Source organism: Trichosurus vulpecula, chromosome 6 (genome assembly GCF_011100635.1).
Source record: "Trichosurus vulpecula isolate mTriVul1 chromosome 6, mTriVul1.pri, whole genome shotgun sequence".
NCBI lineage: Eukaryota > Metazoa > Chordata > Mammalia > Diprotodontia > Phalangeridae > Trichosurus > Trichosurus vulpecula.
In genome coordinates, this window is record NC_050578.1 from 105,609,908 (window position 1) to 105,636,394 (window position 26,487).

The window sequence follows — 26,487 nt, forward strand, 5'->3', positions numbered from 1 at the left end:
ATGCTTTCTTTCTCAACTATAGAAAATAATTTCTTTGTAGCAGAGGTACTAATCATTTTTTTTAATGTTGGATGGAATTCATTTGTAAACTGAACTAGTTTGAAATCTTCCTTTCATTTTTCTCATCTTCTCTCTGGCAGAAGTGATAATAGTCATGAAATGATCAAAAACAGGTGGGGAGGAAGAAAAAGAAAGGAAAACCTACAAACTGGGTAATCAGTCTAGTAACCAAATTTTCCTTATTTTTATTCAGTTGTTAAGCATACTACCATATCGTGTACTATGAAGAACTATACCTCAATTAACAAAGAGATTTTCCTAAGAAAAATGTATTTAAAAGAAGTTTTTGTGAAGCAGGCCATGTATCTATAGATTTAGAATTTCAGACATGCATTATTAGGGAGAGCATTTTGGCCTTAAGCAAAATATATTCATAGTATCGTAGATTTAAAGCTGGATATTGGCTGCTGTCCCAATGTCCCTGATCTGTGACAGGCAGTGAAAAGTCTCACCATCTGTCAGATTTAGGGGGGAATCTTTTGCATGCAAGGGAGTGGAACTTTAAGAGTCCCTGATGAGCCTAGGAGTTATCCCAGGGAAAGTTCTCTGGCATAGCTCCTGGGCCAGGGGATAAGCAACTTAAGCTCTATTGCTTGGGAGGGAGGGGTTAATGTCTCTTAGTAAAACCTTGACTGTTCAATGAGTGAAAGGTCACGTTGCACTGGAGGGACAGGGCACATATGAGATATATATGCAGCACAGATTCCATGCCATATGAACCACTCATGCTGGGTCTCTGTATGCAACATATGTTCCCTCATGTCTGATGGATGATGTGGACACACAGCACATTAACACTTCAGTTTAGAGGCCCATAAAGTGGATCTTCCCATAATTCACATCGATATTTCAAGAGTCTATAACTTCATCAACATAGGTTCTCCCACTGACAAAGCTCATGATTCTATTATGACTTACTAGATGACCTTTCAGAGTTACTATGCCTGACCAGAAAAAAAAAAAACAACTCATTTCCTGGAATCAACCTTTACTTTTTTATTTCATATATACTTTTCAATCTGATATTGTTTGCATATTTTGTATCCCGCTATAGAACATAAGCACCTTGAGGGGAGGGACTTCTTTATGTCTTTTTATCCCCAACATCTAATAAAGTATCTCTTGCATGTAGTAGTTTCTCTTTTTTTTGTTTGTTTGGGGTTTTTTTTGTTTCCTTGTGAGCTTGGATCTCTCTCATCCAGATTAGACACTCAATGGCCACCACTCATGGCCCCACTAATTGGCATGAAAGCTTTGTCCTACTCTCTTTCTGACCTGAACCATTTGCTCCTCCTTAAGTAGCCTGGTGGCCCTGTGCTTCAGAGGACTCACCATATTGGTGCCAAATTTAGTTCAGACACCCAATCAAGTTAGCCTTACATAAAATTCAGAATTCCCAAGCTCAAGTGAACCACCAGCCTCAGCCTCCCCAGGAACACAGATTACAGGTTTATATCACCATGCCTTGACATAGCTGTTTAATAAACGTTTGTTAAATTGAATGAAATTGAACTTAGTCTCTCTGAGACAAGCAAGATTGTGTTGAGACAACAGAATATAAAATGTGTCTCTTCTAGCCTAGAATCTTCTTATGGTGGACTTCAAACCAAGGTTCGCCCTGAGGAGTAAATTCTACCTTATATAATGGTAAAAGAAAGCCATCTTTCCTGCACTGCCTCAAATACTTAGGATAACAATGATAACATTCATTGAATGGTTAAGGTCTGTAAAATGCTTTACATACATTATTTCATTTGACTTTTAAAAGAACCTGAGGAAGGGGTTACTGTTTTACATACTGAACTTGTGATTTCATAGTTTAAGCTTAGGGGATTCCCAGCAAGGGAACTTCCTCTAAACAAGGCAGATTATCACATGTTCTGCTTCTTATAGTTTAAAGAATTGTCTGGGCCTCTGAGGGCTTAAGTAACTTGCCCAGGGTCACAGATCCAGGATGTATCTTAGGAAGGACTTGAACCCAGATCTATCTTGGTTCTAAGTCTGCATCTGTATATCCATTAGGAAGCATAGCTTCTCAGAGAGAGACTCTCATTGTCCCCTTTATTACAGATGAAGAAATGTAAACACGGAAAGACTAAGTGACCTTTGAACAAGGTCATACAACTAGTCGATTCTAAGGCTGTGTTCAAGAAATGCAGGCCTTCCTCATTCCAGCCCTCTACCCACTATGCCACACAGAGGTCAGCCTGAATATCATGGGAGAAACTGGGAGATAAGTGGAGTGACTTCTAAAAAGAACCCATCGCTTTTTTAAAAATATCCTTTTGCTTTGGTTTCAGAATTCTTTTGACCTGAGGTCAATGGTGCACTTTGGTAATTTCTCTGGGCCTGAAAGCTAGGAGGGAGCAATGTGTGTCTATTGTTGAAATAGGACACTCATACTTTACCACACCAGGAAAAAGGTCCCTAAATAAGCATTCCCTCCCTCAATGCTGGGTACCGCAGCTGTCCTCATTTGCTCTAAGGCAGGGCAAGGAAAAAAAAAACTCTCTTAGTTAAATGGGAGGTAACAATTACTACCACAAAACATCATTATAAGGATCCCTTCAGCTTTATGATGCTCAGTTTACTGCATTTACGTCATTCAAATCCACGTAAAAAGTACCTTTATGTGTAAGATGCTGCACATTGAGGATGCAAAGGGAAAGACATAGAGAGCTCCCCTCCTCAAGGAACTTCCATTCTATTAAGAGGATGAGGAAGTGCAAATGTACACAGGTAAATAGGAAGTGGATTCGAGGTGAGGGGAGCACTAATTTCTAGGGCAGTGGGAAAAGTGGAATAGGAAGTGATCTGGAAAGGATTTGTGTAGAAGGCATCACCACAGCTCAGTTTTGAAGGGAACAAGGAGATCTAAAAGGCATAGGAGGAGAGAGTACATTCCAGATGTGAGGGACTGACTAGACAAAGACACAGAGGGGAGAGATGGGATGGCATGTACTGGGAGTAACAAGAATTCTTTTTTTGGTAAGGACATAAAGAGTGTATGACAGAATAATATAACATCAGTCTGGAAGGGTAGGTTGGAGTCAGAATTGTTTAAGTGAAATTGATACAGTTTTGGAAAACATAATAATCCAATCCATTCATATATCTATTTCAATAAAGGAGGTTCATTTACTGTTCTCCTCTTCAACAACCACGTTTGTTAATAATGAAAAAAAAGCAAATTAGTTGTCAGTGTCCATTAACCTCTTTCTTCATCTATGACTTCACTGAAAGGCATGAGTTTTGCTTGGTTTACCCTGGAACAGCCCTCTCACAGTTCAGAGATATTTATGGAATCCAGGCATTTCACATATCTGGACATCCTTCCATAGAAATACTCATTATCATTTCCTTTTAGAAATTATTGTCACACTTGGAAGAAGTCACTAACATAAACTTTATTCTAAAATTTTCATTCATCAGTAAAATGATGGAGTCCAACTGGGTGACCTCTAAGATGCCTTCCATCTCTACATCTATTATCCTATGAATGGCCACAGGCCCACAGGGACAGGAGAAGGATGGAAGGAATCTTAGACTTGGAAGCCATTTGGATTCCTAGAGCAGTTCTACTTAGAGATACATGTATTATCTCATCCATGTTGATTGTTGTATCAATGACATCACATTCAAAACCAGCCAAGTTAATACAAATGTATTTTAGTCAAGATCGTTGAGATTGTTATATTTCTATCCATCAAAAATTATCTATGTTTAACCTACTTCAAGCCTTGAAAAATTCCTAATTTCAGATGTGTGAATGCCCTCTCTGATGGTGAAAACTGCAACCTCATCTCCTCAGATGATCTTCATGAGTCGTTAGGATCAAAAAAAAAAAATTGTCACCTTCTAGCCAACATGGTGAGAAGTTCCTCTGAATTTAGTTGGACAAAAAGACAAAGTGCATATGTCAAGAGGCAGCTAGCATGGTTAAGTGCAAAGATTCAGAAGATATGAGTTGGAATCCACTCTGCTACTCACTACCTGTGTGACCTTGGACAAGTGTCTTTTCTGGGAGTCAATTTCTTCAGCTTGAAAATGAGGGGGTTAGGCTAGAAATTCACAGCATACCCTTCTCATTCTACATCTATAATTCTATGACCATTAGGAAACAAGCTCATTTCATTCTTTGTACTTGTATCCTCAGTACATATCAGAGCAGTGTCTGGCCCATAGTAGGTGCCTAATAAATATTTGTTGATTGATTTGATTGACCAGGCCCATTCTTGGACCTGCCAGAGGTTATGTGCCCCAGCACAGACTTGGACAACTCAGTGTAATCCATGTAGCATTGCAGTCAAATTGTCATGTGTTTAGACCAACTCTATTTAGTCTGGAAAGGTAGTATGGTACTGAAAGGGTAGTAAGGCAGCCTTGGAGTCCTAAGTCTGATGGAAATTAGCTGTGTATGACCATGGGCAATTCATTTAACAACTCAGTAGCCCAGGGAACTATCTAAGATTGTGTACAAACAAATTGCATCAATGAAGGGAGTTTCCACAACGTAATACTAGCTTCAACAGAATCTTTTCTACACATGCATCTGAAAGAGAGAGAGACAGAGAGACAGAGAGACAGAGGCAGAGAGAGACAGAGAGAGAGAGAAACAGAGACAGAGAGAGACAAAGAGAGAGAAAAACAGAGACAGAGACAGAGAGAGAAACGGAGACAGAGAGAGAGAAAGGGAGACAGAGAGAGAGACAGAGAAACAGAGAGAGACAGAGAGACAGATTACGGATAGTGTGTTTAAGAGAGAATCAAATCTGGAGAGACTATAAGTTTACCTGTCAATCTAGAGAGACTGGGAGAGAACAAAGAAAAAGGACTAAGATAACTCTTGTTTTAACTCTGATCTTGCAAAGAAACATTATAGAGAGAATTCTTGAGAAGAAACTTTAATTAGCATCCCAAGAGCTAAATGATAGATTGGTGTTTCCAGAATGGAGAAGTCAGCAGTAACCATGCTGGTTAGCTGGGACTCTGGTTATGTTGTTTCCCACAGCTAATCGGCTGTAAATAATTATTTATGTCTTGTTTTTATCATCTATTTAATTGTGTTATGATGTTTATTGAAGTCTGCAACAATCAATTAGGGAGATGGATGGAGAGAGAGAGAAAGAGAGAGAGGGACAGAGACAGAGACAGAGACAGGGAGAGAAACATTTAAGTGCCCACTAGGCACTATGCTAAGTGCTGGGTATACAAAAAGAGACCAAAGACAGTCCCTGCTCTCAAGGAGATTACGATCTGATGGGGGAGACAACAGACAAACAAATATATTCAAAACAAGCTATGTAAAGAACAAATAGGAAATAATTAATAGAGGGAAGGCACCATAATTAAGAGGACTTGGGGAAGGATTCCTCTAGGGGATGAGATTTTAATTGAGGCTTAAAGGAAGCCAGGAAGGAGAGACAGAAACAGTGGAAGAGAGGGGCAACAAGAGGAGGGAGGGAGGGAGGGAAGGAGGGAAGGAGAGAGAGGGAGAGGAAGAGAGAGAGAGAGAGAGAGAGAGAGAGAGAGAGAGAGAGAGAGAGAGAGATGAAAGGAAAAGTGGGAAGGAGAGACAGACACAGAGAGAATGATAGTGGTAGAAGTAATCTAAGGTTGGAATTTGGCAAGGTCAGGACCTCATGGCATAATAATAGCACCTACCTCCCAGGGTTGTGAGGATGAAATGAGATAACATTTGTAAAGTGCTAGCATAGTATATGGCACATAGTAGTCATAGATAGGTAAGTGGATAGATAGGTAGATAGATAGACAGACAGACAGTCAGACAGATAGGAAGATAGATAGATAGAGAGGTAGACAGACAGATAGATAGAGAGGCAGACAGATAGGAAGATAGATAGATAGATAGATAGATAGATAGATAGATAGATAGATAGACAGATAGATAGACAGACAGATAGAGAGAGAGAGAGGTAGACAGACAGACAGATAGATAGAGAGGTAGACAGATAAAGAGGCAGACAGATAGGAAGATAGATAGATAGATAGATAGATAGATAGATAGATAGATAGATAGATAGATAGACAGATAGATAGACAGACAGATAGAGAGAGAGAGAGGTAGACAGACAGACAGATAGATAGATTTCAGATGTGTGAATGCCCTCTCTGATGGTGAAAACTGCAACCTCATCTCCTCAGATGATCTTCATGAGTCGTTAGGATCAAAAAAAAAAATTGTCACCTTCTAGCCAACGTGGTGAGAAGTTCCTCTGAATTTAGTTGGACAAAAAGACAAAGTGCATATGTCAAGAGGCAGCTAGCATGGTTAAGTGCAGGTAGACAGAGAGAGGTAGACAGATAGATAGAGAGGCAGACAGATAGGAAGATAGATAGATAGACAGACAGATAGAGAGGCAGACAGATAGGAAGATAGATAGATAGATAGATAGATAGATAGATAGATAGATAGATAGATAGATAGACAGACAGACAGACAGACAGACAGACAGACAGATAGATAGATAGATAGATAGATAGATAGATAGATAGATAGATAGATAGATAGATGTTAGCTTTTTTGTGGTTGTTGTTGGCAGGTGATGATACTGTGTCCTCTGAGGACCTGGAAAGCCCATCTCATAGAAGAAAGGACCAAGCAGGGACATGGCCCAGTAGAGTTTTGTCAGGAAGTAAAAGGTAGCATTCCCCAGTGAGCCAGGTTGAAGAAACAGGAAGGGAGGGTCTAGCTGGAGGGACTAGCTGGAGAAGGTTCTGGGGTAAATAAAGCCCTGGGGGAGGAAGGGCAGGATCTGAATAGCTATAAAAGGACTCATGGCAACATTAACCCATATAGTAAAGCAAAGTGACAGAGCAAAAAGCCTATTGGCTGTTGTCGAGGCAGCTCAGTCATTGGCTCTGAGTTGCCCTGGAGTCCAAGCTTCTGGAAAGACTTCCCGGTTACTAGACTGATCAAGGATGGAGGCCACATACTCAGCCTCTAAGGAGGTGGCACAGTTCACCTGGCTACATCCTATCTGCTACTACTTATGGAACCATGTATACTGTAATATCCACAAACAGCTCCTTGAGAACACAGAGTGAGGAGAAGAGGCATTGGCAGAGAGGGGCATAAGGATCGAACAGGAAGAAGGCTATCCAAGGCTACAGGTTAGAAAGCTGAAAGGAATTTTACATTTGCCAGCTGGGAGTGCCCCACCTAAGGTCAATGGTAGGAGCTACCACTATAAACTTCAGGCCATGCCCAGATTGAGTACTGGAGTGAAGTCGTAACTGAGTTAATACTGCCCTGCATTCATATGATATTTTTATAGTTGCTATCAGTTTTTATAATTACAAGTCCCCGTAAGGTAGGTTGGGACAGATGCAATTAGCTCCATTTTACAGCTGGATTGACTGAGGCACCCAGAAGTGAAGTGCTCTATTTTCCCAAGGTCATAGGAGTAGTGATGGAATCAGGACAGGAATAAAACCAAAATTGCCTGAGTCACAGCCTAATATTTTTTTTTTGTCCTTCACCTCATTAGCGGCTGTTTTCACAGCTGAGCTCAGAGAGTCTCTAAAAGTGATCTTTATTTTTGGGGAGAACTGGAGATAACACACAAATCCAAAGCTGCCCAAAGACAGACCGACTCTACAAGTTAAGAAAATATGATCCAAGTCCTAGAGTGAGGGAATGCGGATGAATGGCCCACCACCCTGATCAACTTGAGCATCTCTCTCCCTCCCAGAGAATGAGTGTGCACATTTGCACCTTGTTAAAAGGACAATTGATGGCTCCTGATTAGTTTCCAGGGACTAGGGCTGCCCCCAAGATGGTTAAATGTCTGAGAATCAGCATGAATTCTTAGTGTAGGGGCTAAGCAATGGGCTGTTTGTGCTGCCTTACAGAAGGGAGGGACAACAGCTTGTCATCAACCCTAGAGACTTCTTTCCTTCTTTTCTATGCTCATAAGACAGAAAGGGCAGTAAATCATTCCTGAGTTCTAGGAAAGGAAAAGGAGGGCTGTGCATTCTCAAAGTTTCTTCTTTCCAAGAACTGGCAATGGTTACCTTGGGAGGAAAAAAGGGTGTCAAGGCCCACAACTTTTTCAGTCACTCAACCTGAGAGGAGAGTTCCTTAGAATAGACTGTCTGAGTCCAAGAGACAGCTGCAGTTGGGGCAGTAATAGAGTTCCTGCCGAAGTATGTGGCCTTTGACTCCCACCTCAAACCTTAATACACGTCGTCTTGTTCAAGTCACTTTAACTGCCTTAGGTCTCACTTTCCTCATCTGTACAAATGAGGATGTTGGACTAGGATGGTCTGTGAAGGCCTTTTCAGCTATATCCTACAAACTCCAACCTCCTGTGTGGAAGATCAGGAACAATAATTTCGTTAGATACTGAGATCCCAGAATCCAACCTTTTAGCCAGAGAAGGGAGATTAGATGGGCAACTAGCCTTTGAGGTTGCCAGGTACAAGAGTTTGGGTGTCAGGCCTTCTAATTCATAGATGGGTTATGAACTGATACCATGGAGAGAATTCCTGCTGCAGGTATTTACTCTCTGAGAAAACCACAAGATCATAGATTTAGAACTGGAGGGATTCTTATAGGTCATGGAGTCCAACCTCTTTATTTTATAGAGAGAAAAAGGAATTTTCTGAGCACCGTTGACTCTGGGAAAAAGAAGAGGCTCACTCGTAGGACCCTAAGACAGGAGAGTCAGCAGAAAGATCCAAGGGTGAGCGGACTTGGGATCTTGATCTTACCGCCTTTCCCTAATTCAGGAAGCAATTCAGACAGCCAGCGTCCAACTGAAAGCAGTATTGTTTTTTCAACAGCTCTGCCTTCTTGGAAGAGTTTATAGCTACTTGAGTGCTATATATGTTTCCCATAACAGCCAAATGGTTCCTGTGAATTCTTTGCATCTTCTGCATTCCATGGAATGAAATAATTCATTCTTATTGTCCCATCCATGATGCCTAGGTGTGTTTGTTTTTGTTTTTGCTTTTTTTTTTTTTTTACCATTGGAGACCTCTCTTACTGACCTCTTTTGTTTTTGTTTTACCTTTATACTATAACCAATTCATTCACTAAACTCTTCCTCTGATGCCTTATCATGATGGAAAGGGGAGTTCTTGAAAGCTGTACCAGCAGAACCAAAGTTTTGGCCCAACATACTAGGCTGCAAAGTCTCTAAGTATGGGCCCAGAAATTGATGATGTATCTATCTGCCATCTGAAAACATGCCTAGCTAAGTCCAGAGAGCTTCATAGCCAGGTTGGTTTCATTATGATTAATTTTTCAGTCACTGGAACAAAAAAGACCATCCACTAAGTTTCTTAATCTGAGTCAATGGAAGGAATATCCACATGAAGGAAAATACATGTCCTTGAAGTCTCCTTCATAATTTATAGCTGAGCCAGCTGTGAATCAATTAGCACACACTTCTTTAAGCGGGGAGGTGGTGGAGTGGATAGAGTGTGGGACTCAGAGCCAAGAAGATGAGTTCGAGTGATGTCTCAGGCAATCACTCCCTGTGTGACCCTGGACAAGTCACTTAATTTCTCTGTGCCTCAGTTTCCTCATCCATAAAATAGGGATAAAATGGCCAACCTCACAGGGTTATTGTGAGGATTGAATGAGATAACATGTATAAAGTGCTTTGCAAACCTTAATGAGTTACAGCTACTGAATAAATGTGTTTGCCAGGTCCTATGCTAGGGATACAAGTACAAGCAGTGAAATGAAATAAGGAGACAATCTTTAGTCATGAGGAGCTTACTCTCTAATAGTGTATTATATAAACATAATAAATATGGTGGTTTGGGATGGAGGATCCTAGCTGCTGGGGGTATTGGGAAAGGCTTCATTTAAAACATGGTACATAAACTATACCTTGAACAAAGAGGGAGTCTATGAAGTCAGGGTGAAGAGGGGATGAATTCTTATTTAACTTATGAAGTGGTGAACTAACCACAACCTTCTCCATACCACTGGGTATTGAAGAAATGAGCATGAGAAAAATGTGGTGGGTGAAAGATGAAATGACTGAGGAAACAAAGGTTTGATCTTCTGAGCATATCAATTTATAAAGCAATGTGTGCCAATTGTCTAACAAAGCAGGACCAGACTTCCCCAGCCTGGCACTGGACCCTAAATACAGGGAGAAACAAACTTTTATACATTAAAAACAATTTATCAAATAAGACTAATAAAGTAAAGAAAACAATATAATTAATTAAAGGAAGCAACTTTAGGTGCTATGATTTCTAATTGGAGGAAAGATTAAGGACTTTCCAAGTTGGGAGGGGGAGAACAAACAGGTGCAATTCCATGAAATCTGAAAAAGAGGTGGCCCACTCCCCCCAAGTGTGTGTTAACAATCAAAGGAACATGGAAACAAAAACTGGCTGATTACTGTGGGGCCAGTTTTCAAATAAAACACATGGGTTGCTTGGGATATACAATCATGAGAAAACTCCTTGCATCAATCTTTGGATATAACTAAGTTTCTGGTCAGTATAACTTAGGTCCCTGGTTAAGGGTCTCTAAGCAGCAGGTAGAGGTGGTCCACCTTCTTAGCCATGCAGGACTAGGTTCAAACGATACAATAAGGTTTTCTCCCAATTCCCACAGTTGAATAAAGTTTGCTCACAAGACAGAAATTGGACTAGACCCAGAATTGAATAGAAATGGAACTGAGCTAGCTTCAGAATTGAGTCACAATATGGAGTCGGTGTGGTTCCCTCAAGTCCTACAATTGACCACTTACTTTCCTAAGCCCCTCAATTCCCTCAAAAGCTAAATGTTAAATAACTTCCTCTTCCTTGTGCACTTCAGCATCCATCCAATACAAGACATTCTACCAGTCTCATCTGTCTAGAATTGGAGGCACACAGTGCAAGACAACATTAAAGGCAGAGACTATGAGACATTGAATGAGAAGGAAAAAAACTGAGAAGGAGTAGAATATAAGGGCAAAGAAGGCCAGGGAGAAACACTTGGGGGCCACCTGGATCCAGAAAAGGTTCAAAGCAAGACAAAGAAGCAGATACAAAAATAGGCTTGTGTTTGTCCTTCGTTTTCAAAGAGGACCATGGCATCAGGGAAATGATGACATGACTTGCTTTTGACTTTGATTTGAGGGAGGGAGGGCTGTGCAAGGTCACCAGACTCACTTTTTCCTCCAGAGCCATCTGGGTCCATTGGGGATGACTAGAGGACCAAGAACAATGCAAGCAGTAGTGGTGATAGGAGGCTATATTCTATATATATTCTATATATATATATTCTATATATATATATTCTATAGTTGACCCAGCATCAACACCCTGAAAAATGGGCCCTGGAAGTGGTACCTACTTTATATTATTCTTACAACATAAATTCTGGAATAGGATAATAGAAAATCTAGAACACATTTTTTAAAATTTGACTTGAGCCTGGTTTTAAGTCTTTCTAGGAACATTTAGGCATTGCTGGATAGAAATGGTCCATGGTTCTTTTACTTTTCTGAGTTACTCTCATGGAGAAGCAAGGCCACCATGCTCCAAGGTCAAATTCCATTCAATTGAGAAAATGTTTATTAAATGCCTACTGTGTACTCGGCACTATGCAGAAGATGCATTAACCAATTGATAGTATAATAAACGAATAAAGAAGCAACTCGGTTACAATAGACAAAGGGCCAGATTTGTATTTCAAAATACCAAGGTTCAAATTTTTACTCAAAACTTTAATTAACTATACATTTGGTCCTAGGTAAAGCAATGGATAGAGTACTGGGCCTGAAGTCAGGAAGTAAGGAAGATTAGTCTTCCTGAGTTCAACCAGGCCTCAGATACTTCCTATCCCTGTGACCCTGGACAAATCACTTAACCCTGTTTGCCTCAGTTTCCTCATCTGTAAAATGAGCTGGAGAAGGAAACGGCAAACCACTCCATTGTCTTTGCCAAGAAAACCCCAAATGGGGGCACAAAGAGTTCAACTCTAGTGAAATGACTGAACAACAACAGCAACAGCTTCTCCTGGACAATGCTTAATCTTTCTGTGACTCGGGCAATTCCCAAGGACTACAGGTAACAAAATAGAGGCTTGGAGAGACTAAGTGACTTGACCAAGGTCATACAACTTTTACATGGCAGGGCTAAGAATTTAACTCAGGCCCCCAGAGTCCAAATCCAATACGCTTTCCACTGTACCACATTGCCACCTCAATCATGACTCATTCGCCATATATTCTCAGAGTAAAACATAAGCTTCTTTCAAATGGAAAGAATCTTGAGTTTTCCTTTACTATTAGTCTGACCCTAAATGAGTATAGTTTAACATTAGCACCAAATCAATGCAAGGGAAGAAGGGTCAGGGTCCTGTATTTGAATTACAAAATGTTAATATTGAACTGGATGACCTCTTAAGATCCTTCCAACTCTTAAGATTCTAGAAATTCTCTGAAATCACAGATAGGGAGGAAAAAATCAATTTGGGGATTCCCCTCCCTTTTCTGTGTTCTATCATCTGCCTCTACAATGTCAAAATGATTGCATTTCAGAGAACACTCCAAACACAACCATCCCCTTTTACTTATCTTATTTTTTGTCTGAAGAAAGAAAAAAGTAGCTTTTCTACTCCCTGCAGTGCTAGGGAAATCCAAATAAGGGGATTAGATAAGATGATCTCAAGGGTCCTTTTAGTTCTAAAATCCTGTTGTGTTCTCCCCCCTTTTAAAAATAAACAAATAAGAGGGTGGTGATAAACCAGAGGGCAGACTGGAGGAAGGGGTCAACAGAATGCACATGAGGGGAGGGGGAGAGACAGGGAGAAAATTTGGAACTCAAAATCTTGTGGAAGTGAATGTTTAAAACCAAAAATAAATCGATAGGAATAAAAAAGAGGGAAGGAAATTAATCACATTTAACATGAAAAAATAAAAACTCTGGAGGTTACAAAAATAAAAACAAACAAATAATATTTCAGCTTTTCTTTAGCATTTATTTCCTTGGGGAAAATTATCCTTTCTTCTTTCTAGTTCTCAGACTTGACATAAGTAGTTGGACCTTTCAGCAGGCCATCACTCTTCCCCTCTGTTTCTTGGGTAAATGTGTCTTCCAATTGAAAAGGAAAAAAAGAATCAAATATTAAATTTGCATAATGAAATAACCATTTCCATTTCGTCCAACCCTACTCAAGTTTCTTTTCCAATCGATGGCCTAGCTGTATGGTGAAAATGGACCATTGTATGTCAGTAATGTCAAGACCTAGGCCAGTTCAAGGAAAATTTAAACCCCTAAACTGTTATGGTAATTAGGGTGGGACTTTTTTGTTTTCTCTTTTAGAATGCTTAGGTAATCAAGTACCTTTGATGAGTCTTGCCTTTCAAGTGTATTGGTAAGTCGACTTTTTGTTACCTTTTGTTTCTTTGATTGAATCAAGAGACTTTGACCTGCTTAAGAAACAAGAAAACCTAGTTCACAGAGGTTTGAGTCTCATGGTTGTGATGCCCTCTGACCCTGAGAAGGGTATATAAGATCTGAGGTTGGTGTTTTGTTTTGGGGCTATCAGCCATTGTTAGTTGTTAATAGCCCTCCAGCTTTGAAAAACCAGATGTTGGTGCTTCTCTCTCTGGTAACTGTTGGTGTATTGCTTGGACAGACAGCTGGAAGCCTGTCTGCTTATTTGTGTTTATTTGCTCTGTTTATATAACGTATGCTTGTAATTTCTGTTTGCATTCTCTCTGAAGTTCAGGGTGCTGGCTTTTCCCCCTGAACTAAGTGAATGGTATATGTATGTTTAATTAAAGTAAGATTGTTAACCCCTTAAAGTTGCTTTCCTTAGAAAAGCAGATCAAAGAACCTGTGCTGGCAACTCTTCTGTGTGCTCTCCTTGTTGGTCTTGTTGGGTCTTTCACCTCCACAGCAGCTGCTAGCCGCATTGTTGTTACATAAACCTCCCAAAGTTGGTCCAAGTCCTTAGTCAGAAGATGGCAAGATGTCATGGAATGAGTACTAGACTTGGATTCAGAAGAGATGCATTAGAATCTCAGCTCTACTACCTACCTGTGAGATGTCAAAGAAAACCCTTGGTTTCTCTGGGCCTCAGTCTTCTCATTTGTGAAATCAGGGACAGGAAGAGCCTAGACTTCTATGGTCCCTTATGACCCTAGGATAACCAGAAATCAAGGTCTACTTAGCAAGGATCCTGAGGGAATAAGCTAGAACCAAGATAGAGTTCAAGTTCAAGGATAGTAACTCCTGATTTTGACTTTGGGCCTGTGCAATAAATATACAGAAAGCTCACAGTTCAGTCTAAAAAATAGAATGTCATACCAGACTAAAATTGTCATTTTTGTTGTTCTTGAGTCATTCAGTCATGTCTGACTCTTTGTGACCCTATCTGAGGTTTTCTTAGCAAAGATACTGCAGTAGTTTGCCATCTCCTTCTCCAACTCCTTTTACAGATGAGGAAACTGAGGCAAACAGGGTTAAGTGACTTGCCCAGTGTCACACAGCTAGAAAGTATCTGAGGCCGAATTTGAACTCAGGTCCTCCTGATTCCAGCTTTGGCACTTTCTACACTGTGCCACTTAGCTGCCCACATCTATACATATACATATAAATACACATACACATAATATACCTATGCATATGTATAAACATATACAAATGGTGCCCATATATACATATGAATAGTTTATACACACACGTACTACACAAGGCACACATTTGTAGGCAGATACATATAAATATATTGTACAAACGTATGGGCACGTGTGTACATATATCTATCTATACCATGTGTATATATAGGTGCACGTGTCTGTGTAGGCCTATGTTTATGTAATTTGCATACATAATATACACCTGCATTATATACATATATACCTGCATTACATACATACAATATACCTGCATCATATACATACACGCACATACATATATGTGCATGCAGTTACATATACCCATGTACGTATATATCTTGAACTCACGTAGCTATTCACATGTATTGTCTCCCATTGGAATGTGAGCTACTAAAGGGCAGGAACGATGACTTTTGCCTTTTTTTGTGTCCCCAGCACTTAGCACAGTGACTGACTGGCATATGGTCAGCATTTAATTAATGCTTGTTGACTGACTGGCATTTCTGTTACTACCTTTCTAAGTCTGATTGTCTTAATAAGCACTTTCCATTAGTCTCGTTGGTTTGTTTTTCCCCCCAGAACAACCTCTAGCTTCCTATAATTCTAATTAAACTTCACTTTTTAAAAGACCTGTAGCTCCTCATGAACTCCTAAAGGTCTCTGTTCTGCGTATGAACTTCTGTAAAAAGGTTTTATTTTATTCTCAAGGTTTATTCCACTTGGTTGAAGTCAGAAAAGACAGCTTTGACTCTGTGTTTTTATTTTATGAGGTCACTTTCAAAGTGTGTTGACACTACAGTATGGTTATAATCCTAAAGATTTGTATTGATAGATAAGCAGGCCTAAGTACATTGCTTTCTTGAGCTCTCCTTGTTGGTAAAGTGTCAGTGTACGAGCCAAGCACAAATAGCGAAGGGATGACACAGAAAACTCCCCTGCTTAGGAGTCTGGATGGTCTGTGAACTAATGGGTCCCTTTGTGTGGGGAAAGTGAAAGAAGACAGTTTACTGAGGACATTCAGTTAGGATGGAGTCTAGGGACCCCAGGGTATAGATCCCCCGGCAGGAGCAAAGAGGAAGAAAGGCCAAAGGGGAAAATAGAATTGCAATTATCCCTTCTGCCCAATGGCCAGATGATTATAACCCTGATTTAGGATAATAGCATGATATATTTAAGGAGCAGCTAGATGGCTTATTGGGTACAGCACTGGGCCTAGAGTCAGGAAGACCTATGTTCAAATCTGCTCCCAGACACTTACTAGCTGTGTGACCCTGGGCAAGTCACTTAACCCTGCTTGTCTCAGTTTCCTCATCTGTAAAATGAGCTGGAGAAAAAGATGACAAACCACTGCAGTATCTTTGCCCAGATAACCCAAAAAGAGCCAGACAGACTGAAAAATGACTGAAGGGATATTTCAAACTGAAGAGGTCATCTAGTCTAATCTCTTTGTTTTACAGATGAGGAAAGCACCAGAGGGGTTATGACTTACCCAAGGTCACACAGGTTGTAAGTGAAACTTGAATCCATATCTTCTGACTTGAAACTCAGAGCACTTTCCACTTTGCCAAAGTGCCTCTAAATAAATTCATTTGCTTGGGCTCTTAAATAACCATAAATATGATAGGGTGATGAGTCCAATAGTGAAATTACAGTAGAAACAAAGCCTACCATGGGCAACTTAACAATTTTACTGTGAAATCATCTGGATAGTAAGTCTCACCTTAATAGCCTTCTCTTCTTCTATTTAAAGGGAAAGGATCCCTCTACTGCCTCTGCAGTGGTTTGAATGGCTCTTCACCAAACACAAAGACCACTCAGTCTTCTAAGATGTCTGGGAGAAGGAGACAGCCAGAACAGGAAGATGAACTGAACCACTGGCTCCCCTATAGAATGGAAGCTTCTTGTTGTTGTCATTTTTATCTTTGCATTTACAAAGCCTAGCAAGGTGTCTGGCACACAGTAGGTGCTTAAAAACATGCTTGTTGACTCGAATGGGTGAATGAATGGATACAAGATTTATTAAGCACTTAATGAATGCCAAACAATGTAGATACAAATACAAAAATGAGACAGTCACTACCTTCAAGGATTTATGCATTTTAGTAAGTAGATCCAAGATAGTGAGAGGGGCGAAAAGAGAGGAGTCGGGGGGAGGGAGGGAGGGAGGGAGAGAGAGAGACAGAGAGACACAGAGAGAGAGAGAGAGAGAGAGACAGAGACAGAGAGAGACAGAGAGACACAGAGATAGAGAGAGAGAGAGAGAGAGACAGAGACAGAGAGAGAGAGAGACTTGGTGGTCATAGAAAGACATGCCTAAAGACTCACAGGGGTGTTGAGTTGATCCATAGGGCAATCAATTGATATACCTTTTCTAGGAACGATGATAGTATGGTAGTATTGATTTGATTACTGAGCCCAAAGCAAAAGGTGGGAGTGGAGAGGGAGTTAGTATATATGCTAAAAACAGGATGGATGACTTGAAGGTCAGGGAGGTTGTCAAGATGGAAGTACGGTGTGGTCAGGTGGTCTGTTTCCTGATAGACATAGAGGACTATTTAAGTTTCCTTTATTCAGCAGGGACTCAACCCTGGGGACAGAATTCAAATGAATTAATCTGAATTTAGTGTTAATTCAGGATTAAAACACAAAAAAGAACTGGGGCAACACAAGGGAAAAGGACAAGCCACCTGACCTCACCTACCCTCACTGGAAATCTTCAAACAGAAACAGAATAACCAATTCTAGGGTGTTATGTTGTAATGAGGATTCTTCCTGAAGCATGAATTAGACTAGATGATTTCTGAAGTCCTTTTCAACTCTGAAATTCCATGACTCTATTTTAAATGTACTGCTTTTATCCCTCTAATTTATATGTAATCCTGCTTCAGCCCAAGCCTGGGGAAGTTGGAAGAGGGACAGCCCTGGACTTCTTACTGCTGTTTACCTGGAGGGAAGCATGACTCCTAATGGCAATCTGCAGAAGGGACTCCAGTTTGTTGCAAAGACTTGGAAGAAAGACTTCTCACTTTCGAAGAGAGGAGTACCAACAGGACCATGTGCTCATGGTTTTATGTCTAACTTGGTGAGCAGAATAGTTTGCTGGTGCTAGGTCTTTCCCCTCACCCAGAGAGGGAAGAGAAGGGAAAAAAAGAAGGGAATATGCATTTATTATTAAGTGCTTAAATGCCAATCAGTGTGAATACAAATACAAAAATGAATATAAAAATACAGTAAATGGAGCTTCTGTAACTGGAGAAACCCATGGACTCCTTAGAGATCATGAGATCATCTACGAGTCGGAAGGCATGACCTAATCCAACCTCCACCTTTCACAGATAAGGAAACGAGGCTGCCCAAGGTCACACAGGTAGCGAGCATCAGAGGCAGGATTGGAATTTGTTAAGAAGGAGTCACAGCAGCCAGAGGTTTAAAGGGACTCACTGGAATTAAGTCGAGAATCTCCTTAGAGAACCATAATACTAAGTGCTTAATCAGTCCTATATGTGTCAGGCACTGTGCTAAGCCCTTTACAAATATCATCTCATTTGATTCTCGTAGCAACTAGAAGAGGCAGGTGCTCATTTTTACAGGTAAGCTTGAGATCCTACAGCTAAGAAATGCCTGGTTTTGAACTCAAGTCTTCCTGACTTCAGGCCCAGTGATCGATCCACTATGTCTCCTAGCTATCAATGTAGTTCTTTTCTCCTTACTCGAAAAGCAATCAGACAGAAAAGAGAAAGGGAGAATTGAGGGAAGTATAGCTGTAAGTCTCTAGATAGAAATAAAAACCCAGGACCTTTGGCCTACCTTCCCACCCAGGCCAATATGAAGCTGTGAGCATATGGTCTTGCTGGTGTTCCTCTTTCTGTATGTGTCTCTGAAGACTTTTCCCCAAGTCTCTGCAACAAATTGAAGTAAGTGTCTTACATATAATAAGCACAGCATCAAACTCAGTAGTCTTAAAGTCAAAGAGAAGTCAGGTCTCCCTCTGGATGAACAGCAAGAAGCTCAAGGATGATACTCCGTAAAACTTTCCTAGGTTTCGACAGAAGCAGAGTCACACACACACACACACACACACACACACACACACACACACATGCCTATATTAATACATTTTTACAAGTGTGTGATATATGTGTATTTTAATAGAGTATGGTACTTTTAGTGGATGTGTATAGTTTTTAAAAGTATTTTTATTGAGGAAAGAAAGGAGAAAAAATCTACTGGGGGAGAGGGCTTATGGGATTGGTGATGAAGAGAAACCCTGAAATATCTCCCTCCTCCCTTCCCCCACCACAATCTAGAACCACTGCGGGGAACAGAACCCCTCAGTATAGTGAAGGACACCCACAAGCCATTCCAGGAAACAACACAGCCTGCCTCTACACACCAAGCCCCAGCAGCTTCCAAAAGAGAAGGGACAGAGTAAAAGGGATCCAAATAGTCTAAAAAGGTCTTCCCCCAGCCCACTATGCCCTAAAAGAGGATTGCATAGTCCATGTGACTGAGAAACCTTCACTGACTCACTAGAGATCACGGGATCATCAATGAGTTAGAAGGCATGACCTAATCCAGCCCCCTCCTTTCCCAGATGAGGAAATGAGGTTGCCCAAGGTCACACAGGTAGCAAGCATCAGAGGCAGGATTGGAATTTGTTAAGAAGGGGTCACAGCAGCCAAAGGTCTAAAGGCACTCACTGGAACTGGGTCAAGAATCTCCTTAGAGAACCATAACATAAGGCTTTCCCTCATCGTGACCCTTCCCAAACAATGGCTATCTTTGCCCATCCCAGCAAGCATAACAGCTGCTAAAAAATAAAGTTTAACATAATTGCAAGTCAAACAATAGCCTCACCCTTTTCCTGGCTGCACGGATGTTTTCACGTAATTGATTCCCTGTAGAGCAGTCTCTAGACGCAATACAAAATGCTGCCCTTCTTAGTCTGGGCTGCTCATGTGAACTCCTGTTTGGACCATCAACCTGCACAGACACAGGAATTGCGCCCTTTCAAATGTCTGTGTGTCAGAACCTTTCAACGGAAAGAATGAACTTTCCGTTTATTGAATGGAAAAATTGCAATAGACTCTCCACCTGTCAAGCCCAGGATCTGCTGTGTGATGGATTAACACGTTTGCTACAGAAATTCAGTTGTTCACCCTCCTACTGTACATAAAACAATGAAAAATTCCTCAAGGGGTGCTTCGGAAATTAATACAGCCATTAAAAGAATATTGTTCTCTCTGTGAGATGATGCATTGAGCAACTCTCTCCTCCCAGCCATACAGAATTCCCAGACAAAGCAGGCATTCTTTTTAGGCTCGCTTGATGTAGAAGTGTATCTGAGGGGGATTTGGATGTTTTTATTTCCCCAGAATTCCTTTGAAATGAGCTGCTTCTAGGTTCCTATATGAAGAGGCTGAGCCAATGGTCTTATACTCTGTCAGAGAATAAAAGCATCCTTCCATAAATCAATCAATTCAATTCATCAGACATTCATCCAGCACTACGATGTGCAAGGCATTGCCCATGAGTTAAGTACATAGTTATATCCTCCTTTAAGATGAGGACTTAAGATGAGGCTCAAAAACTCGATTAAGGCCACTGGATAGTAGGCCAAAGCCAGGATCAGAATCCAAACCATTAGATTCCAAATACACTTTTTTTTTGTCAGTAAACAAGCATTTATTAGGTGCTTACTATGTGTGAGGCACTGTGCTAAGCATTGGGAATACAAAGAAAGGCAAAAACAATCTTTGTCCTCAAGAAATTTATATTCTAGTCAGGGAAATAACATGTAAATAACCAAGTACAGAGGAAATGGATAACCTCACTAGTAATTAGGAGGGACCAGCAAAGGCTTCGTGCAGAAGGCAGGATTTCAGTTGTCTTTTTTTTAATTAAACTTTTTTTCAAAGGAAGATCTGCCTTCTCTTCTTCCTACCTTTCATTGAGAAAGCTAAAATAAAAACCCCATTACCAACATGCATAGTAAAGCAAAACAAATTCCCATGTTGGCCGTATCCAAATAGAGACAGACAGTAGGTAGACACACAAACACACACACATACATGCACACACATGTATATACATATGTGTATATATGTTACTATGTGTATGTAAATGTAAATGAATATGAAATTGTATGTGAATATGTATATGAATGTGTATATGTATATATGTCTCATTCTGCACTCTAGGGCCATCACCTCTCCACAGGAAGTGGAGTCATGCGTTGTCATGAATCCTCTGGAATTGTGGCTGGTCAGTGTTCCCAAGACCTTTAAAGGTAATTGTCTTTACAATATTATTAATACTGCTTAAATTGTTCTCTTGGTGCTTCTTACTTCTCTTTGTATCAGTTCATACAAGTCTTCCCAGGTTTCTCTGAAAATCATCCCCTTCATCATTTCTCATATAGTATTCCACCACATTCACATACCATAACTTGTTCAGCCATTCTTCAATTGATGGTGTCCCCTTTAGTTCTTTAGTACCCCAAATTCTTTGCCACAACAATAGGAATTTCTATAACTATTTGTGTATGTATGAAGCTTTTTTCTTTTTCTTTAATCTATCTGGGGCAGACACCTCATAATGGTATAACTGAGAAGTGTTCTATCCATTATGCACATATACCCCTCCCTATAAGAAAATATGTTCGAGACAAAATTCTAAATATTTCAGAAGTTTTGTAGAGAATTTCAAGACTTGATCCAAATCTGGACAAATATTAAATCAGTGTTTCATTTAGACTTTAATACTCTGAAATTTCATAATTTGCATCATAACTACTATATGTTGTACAAATATACAGAGCCTTATTGGAATCAAGATGGAGTAGGGAAAAAAAAACCACTGATCCGGGTTCCAAGAGACCTAGATGACAGCATGTCCTTGAGAAAGTCCCTTAATATTTCTGTGTCTCAGCTTCTCTTTAGATCACATTAGGTGATCTCTAAAGTCCCTTGAAACTTCATTATTTTATATAGGATTTAAGGCTGAAAGAAACCCAAGGTTGTTGTTGTTCACCCTTCATTTTCAAAGAGGGTCAATGACATGAGTTGAGGGTAACCAAAAGTCCTCAAACCCATCAGTGAATTAGGGGGATGTCTATCCCAAGCATGTGAAGACTCCCCCCAGAAGAAAGAAACCTCAGAGATAATGTAATCCAACTCCTTTATTTTACAGATGAAGAAACTAAGGCCCAAAGAACTTGAGTAATTTACCCAAGGTCACATAATAAACAGAAGAGGCAGAATTCGAACTCAGTTCACCTGACTCCAAAGCCAATTTTCCTTCTGCTATTACCACACTGTGATAAACTAATTCCCACTTCAGTCTTCATGTTTTAGAGTATTTAGAGTATTAATTCTCTCAAAAAAGAAAAAAAACTCTTACCATATGTAATGGCAAATAAAGTGGGACTTTTTGTTGTCTTTTGTTTTCTAGTGCTTTTCATCACTAAGGCAATCAAGTGCCTTTGAGTCTTGCCTTTGTTTCAACCAAGAGTCTTTGATTGAATTGGGAGTCTTTGATGACCTGCTTAAGTCACAGGAAGGCCTAGGTCACAGGGGCTTGAGTCACATGGTTGTGACACTCTCTGACCCTAAAGAAGTGTATGTGTATATGTATATATATATATATATATATATATATATATATATATATATATATATATATATTCTGAGGTTAGCATTTTGTTTTGGGGCTCACTCACTGGAAGAGTGTCATGTGATTTGACCAGATGAGATTCTGTGTAGCCATTAAGGAGAACCCGGCTTTGAAAAACCCAGATGTTGGTGCTTTTCTCTGTGGTAATTATGTATGTAATGTCTTAGTCAGATAGCTAGAAGCCGGTCTGTTGACTTGTGTTATTTTGCTCTGTTTATATAATTTCTTCTTGTAATTTCTGTTTGTGTTTTCTCTGAAGTTCAGGTGCTGACTTTTTCCCTTGAACTAAGTGAATGATACATACATGTTTAATTAAAGTAAGATTGTTAACCCCTCAAAGTTGCTGTCCTTAAAAAACCACATCAAAGAATCTGTGCTAGTAGCCCTCCTGTGTGCTGGTGCTATTGGCCTTACACAGCCACAGTAGTGGCAAGTAGCATTGTTGTTACACCATACCAGCCAAGGATATTTTCCCTAGCTCCTTCTAGAATCCTTGAAAGATTCTAGACTGAAAATATTATCTAATATAAGCCCAGTGAAAATTTAGCGATTCCAGATTTCTATCACCTTTACATCAATCAAACAGAATCTCCATCAGAGTTTCCCTATTGGCAGAAAGAAAAACATCAGCAGCAGAATATAAATATTGAGGTCCTGGAGAGTTATAATAGAACCAACTATAAACTTAGCAGAAATTCAAGTTCCAGCTCAATGACCATGGGCGTAGTCCAGTCCAGTCCAGTCAGTCCTAGGTAAATACATTAGGCAGTGCCTTCATAACCAATTTAAGTACACTTCTCTTTTCCCCTTGCCTTCAAGAACACTTCTCTGATCCTTACTTCTCATACAATTTCCTGTTGTCTTCCTTTATCCAAATGTAATTCCCTTAAGGGTAGGACTCTATCAAAAATATTTATATCCTGAGTAGTTGGCATACAGCAAGTGCTAAATAAATGCTTTTTCATCCATTCCTTCATTCACAGGACTATTATCTATGATTGGTACAATAGGACTATAGCTTCCCTTCTGAACACTGCCTCTCAATGCAATCCAAGATGCTGTTTTTTTTTTCATTTTTGCTTTGGTTTGATTTGATTTGATTTCCATTTTATGCTGTCAACCTGTATGGAGCCTGTGGAAGAGTAAATTTCCTAGATCTTTGTCACACAAAATGTTTTCAGTAATGATACAATAACTCAAATGTAAAGTTTGCAAAGCCCTTTGTATACATCATCTCATTTTTCTTACAATCTTTTGAGCTCAGTATTACAGGCATTATTATTTCCATTTTGCAGATGAGAAAATTGAGTCTCAGAGAGATTAATTATTCCTGGTTGTCAGAGGCAACATTCAAACCCAACTATCCCTGATTACAATTTTAGCATTGAATCTGCTGTGCCATGCTGCATCTCTGGCTATATATCTCCCTTGTTGTACTTACATGATTGACTTTTTTTAACCCAAGTATAAGATTTTGCATTAATCTCTATTACATTTCACTATATTAACTGTAGCCCATTATTCTACCTGTCAATATCTTTTGCACCCTTTGTCATTATGTTATCTCTCCCAGGTTAATAGACAGGAATAGGTACTAGACCTCTGATTTTATTGACGCGAGAACTCCAGGGGGAGGCAACTCAGCACTTTCTCTGCAACTTCTAGGCCTAGACAGTGGCCTAGATACAGAGGTGCAAAAGACAGCATTGCAGGGGAGCCACATTAAAATGTAAATTGGGAAATATTTAGCAAAATAAATAAAAATACAAGAGAGAATAGATAATGTTACTATGTGGTCTTAGATATGGATTAGTGATCCCCCTGCCTATCTGACTGTGATACCCCTAGCCTAGAATAGTGAGGTTAAGTGACTTGCCCAGCGTTACATGGCTAGTGTGTCAGAAGCAGGACTGAAAGAGAGAAAGAGAGAGAAAGAGAGAGAAAGAGAGAGAGAGAGAGAGAGAGAGACAGAGAGAGAGAGAGAGAGAGAGACAGAGAGAGAGAGAGGGAGAGAGGGAGAGAGGGAGAGGGAGAGAAAGGAAGGAATGAAGGAAGGAAGGAAGAAAGGAAGGAAAAATACATGTATATAAGTATCACAGAAACATGGTTAAGCAAAAGATATTTTCACATTCATCATATCTAAAAATCCATTTCTTATTCTTCATTTTAGTCCATCTTCTATGGAGTGAGGAGCCGTCTTCTTTACCAGAGCTCTGAAATCATGATGAACATTTAGTTGATCAAAGTTCTTTAGTCTTTATAAGTATTTAATAAATGCCTTATCTGCTACCCCCACTACTACTGTAACCACCTTCAGTTCATTCTGAGCTTTAGTATTCAAGACAGTATTATGGATCCATATGATACTTCTGTATTCATCCTTTGTTAATTGCCATAGATAGGTAGGTAGATAGATAATGTATATGCATATCTATCTGTATCTTTTTTAAAATCCAACTTGACAAATTCCCTCCCTAAACAGCTCCCCAATTTTCTCCTCAATAAAATTGTTTTGGTCTTCAAGTTGCTAAAATAATATCGTACCTCCTCAGGATTGTTGTGAGACTCAAATGAGATCACTGAAACCTCGAAAGATATCTTGGGGTTTATGGGCTAGAATTCTTTCTTAAAGATCATGGCTTAAACCCATTTTGCTCTGGCTCTCATTGATTGGCCAACAATAAGTCCCAGCCCAAACCCCACTTAGTGGTCATCATTTGGGCCATGATGGCTCAGATCAAACATAAACAGTAATTATTTCTGTTTTGGCCAGAAATCCTGAGAGTCTTCCCCTCCCAAATTGATTTTTTTTTTGATTAGGTAAAAGGGGCCATTCCTTGACTCATTTCTTACCTAGGCTTAATAACTGAATGGGCATTGCCTCAATCAAAGTGAGAACTCTGAAAGACCTTAGCTTAAAAAGGCCAGGGTCTCCCACTGAATCCCAGCCACCTCCAGTCATCCTGATTTATCTCTTGCCACTGGACCCAGATGGCTCCAGAGCAGAAAGTGAGGCTGGTGACTTTGCACGGTCTTGCCTCATTTAAATCCAATTCACTTGCAAGTTATGGCCTCACCTTCCTGATGTCATGTTTCTCTTTGAGAATGAAGGACAGACAACAACAGCACAATAGTATTCCATCACATTCTTATATTGTGATCATTCTCTACCTTTTGAAAAATTAAATTATCCTTTTAGTGAATCAAGGACTCCTCCAAAGAGAGTTCCAGAAGATTCTAGACCATTAAAGGCCCCTCCCCTATCATTATTGTAATCATTCATTATAATCAATTAACAAGCATTTCTCAGCATCTACTATGTGCCAGATTTCAGGGATGTAGAGAAAAAAATTGGTACAGCTCCTGTCCCTGAAAACCTTACATTCTATTAAGGGAAACATGTGTACATATAAGTAAATATATGATATATACAAAGTAAATGTGAAATAATTTCCAGGGAGAAGCACTAGCTGATAAGGGCAATAATAGTAAACATAACAACAACCATAACATTTGCACGGCACTTACCCTGTGCCAGATACTGTGCTAAGCGGTACACAAATATTATCTCACTTGATCCTTACAATAATCTGGGAGGCTGGGTGTTACTGTTATCCCCGTCTTACAGAGGAGGAAACTAAAGCAAACAGAAGTTAAGTGACTTGCCCCGAGACACACACCAGTAAGTATCTGAGGCCAGATTTGAACTTAAGTCTTAAAGCAAATGTGAATTAATTTCCAGGGAGAAGCACTAGCTGATAAGGGCAATAATAGTAAACATAACAACAACCATAACATTTGCACGGCACTTACCCTGTGCCAGATACTGTGCTAAGCGGTACACAAATATTATCTCACTTGATCCTTACAATAATCTGGGAGGGTGGGTGCTATTGTTATCCCTGTCTTACAGAGGAGGAAACTAAAGCAAACAGAAGTTAAGTGACTTGCCCCGAGACACACAGCCAGTAAGTATCTGAGGTCAGATTTGAACTTAAGTCTTAAAGCAAATGTGAATTAATTTCCAGGGAGAGGCAGTAGCTGCTTACAGGGCTAAGAAGGGCCCTGTAGGTGATGGCACCTGAGCTGAGCCTGAAGGAAGCTGAAGATTCTAGGGGGACTGTGCAATTAGAGTGAAAAATCTTAG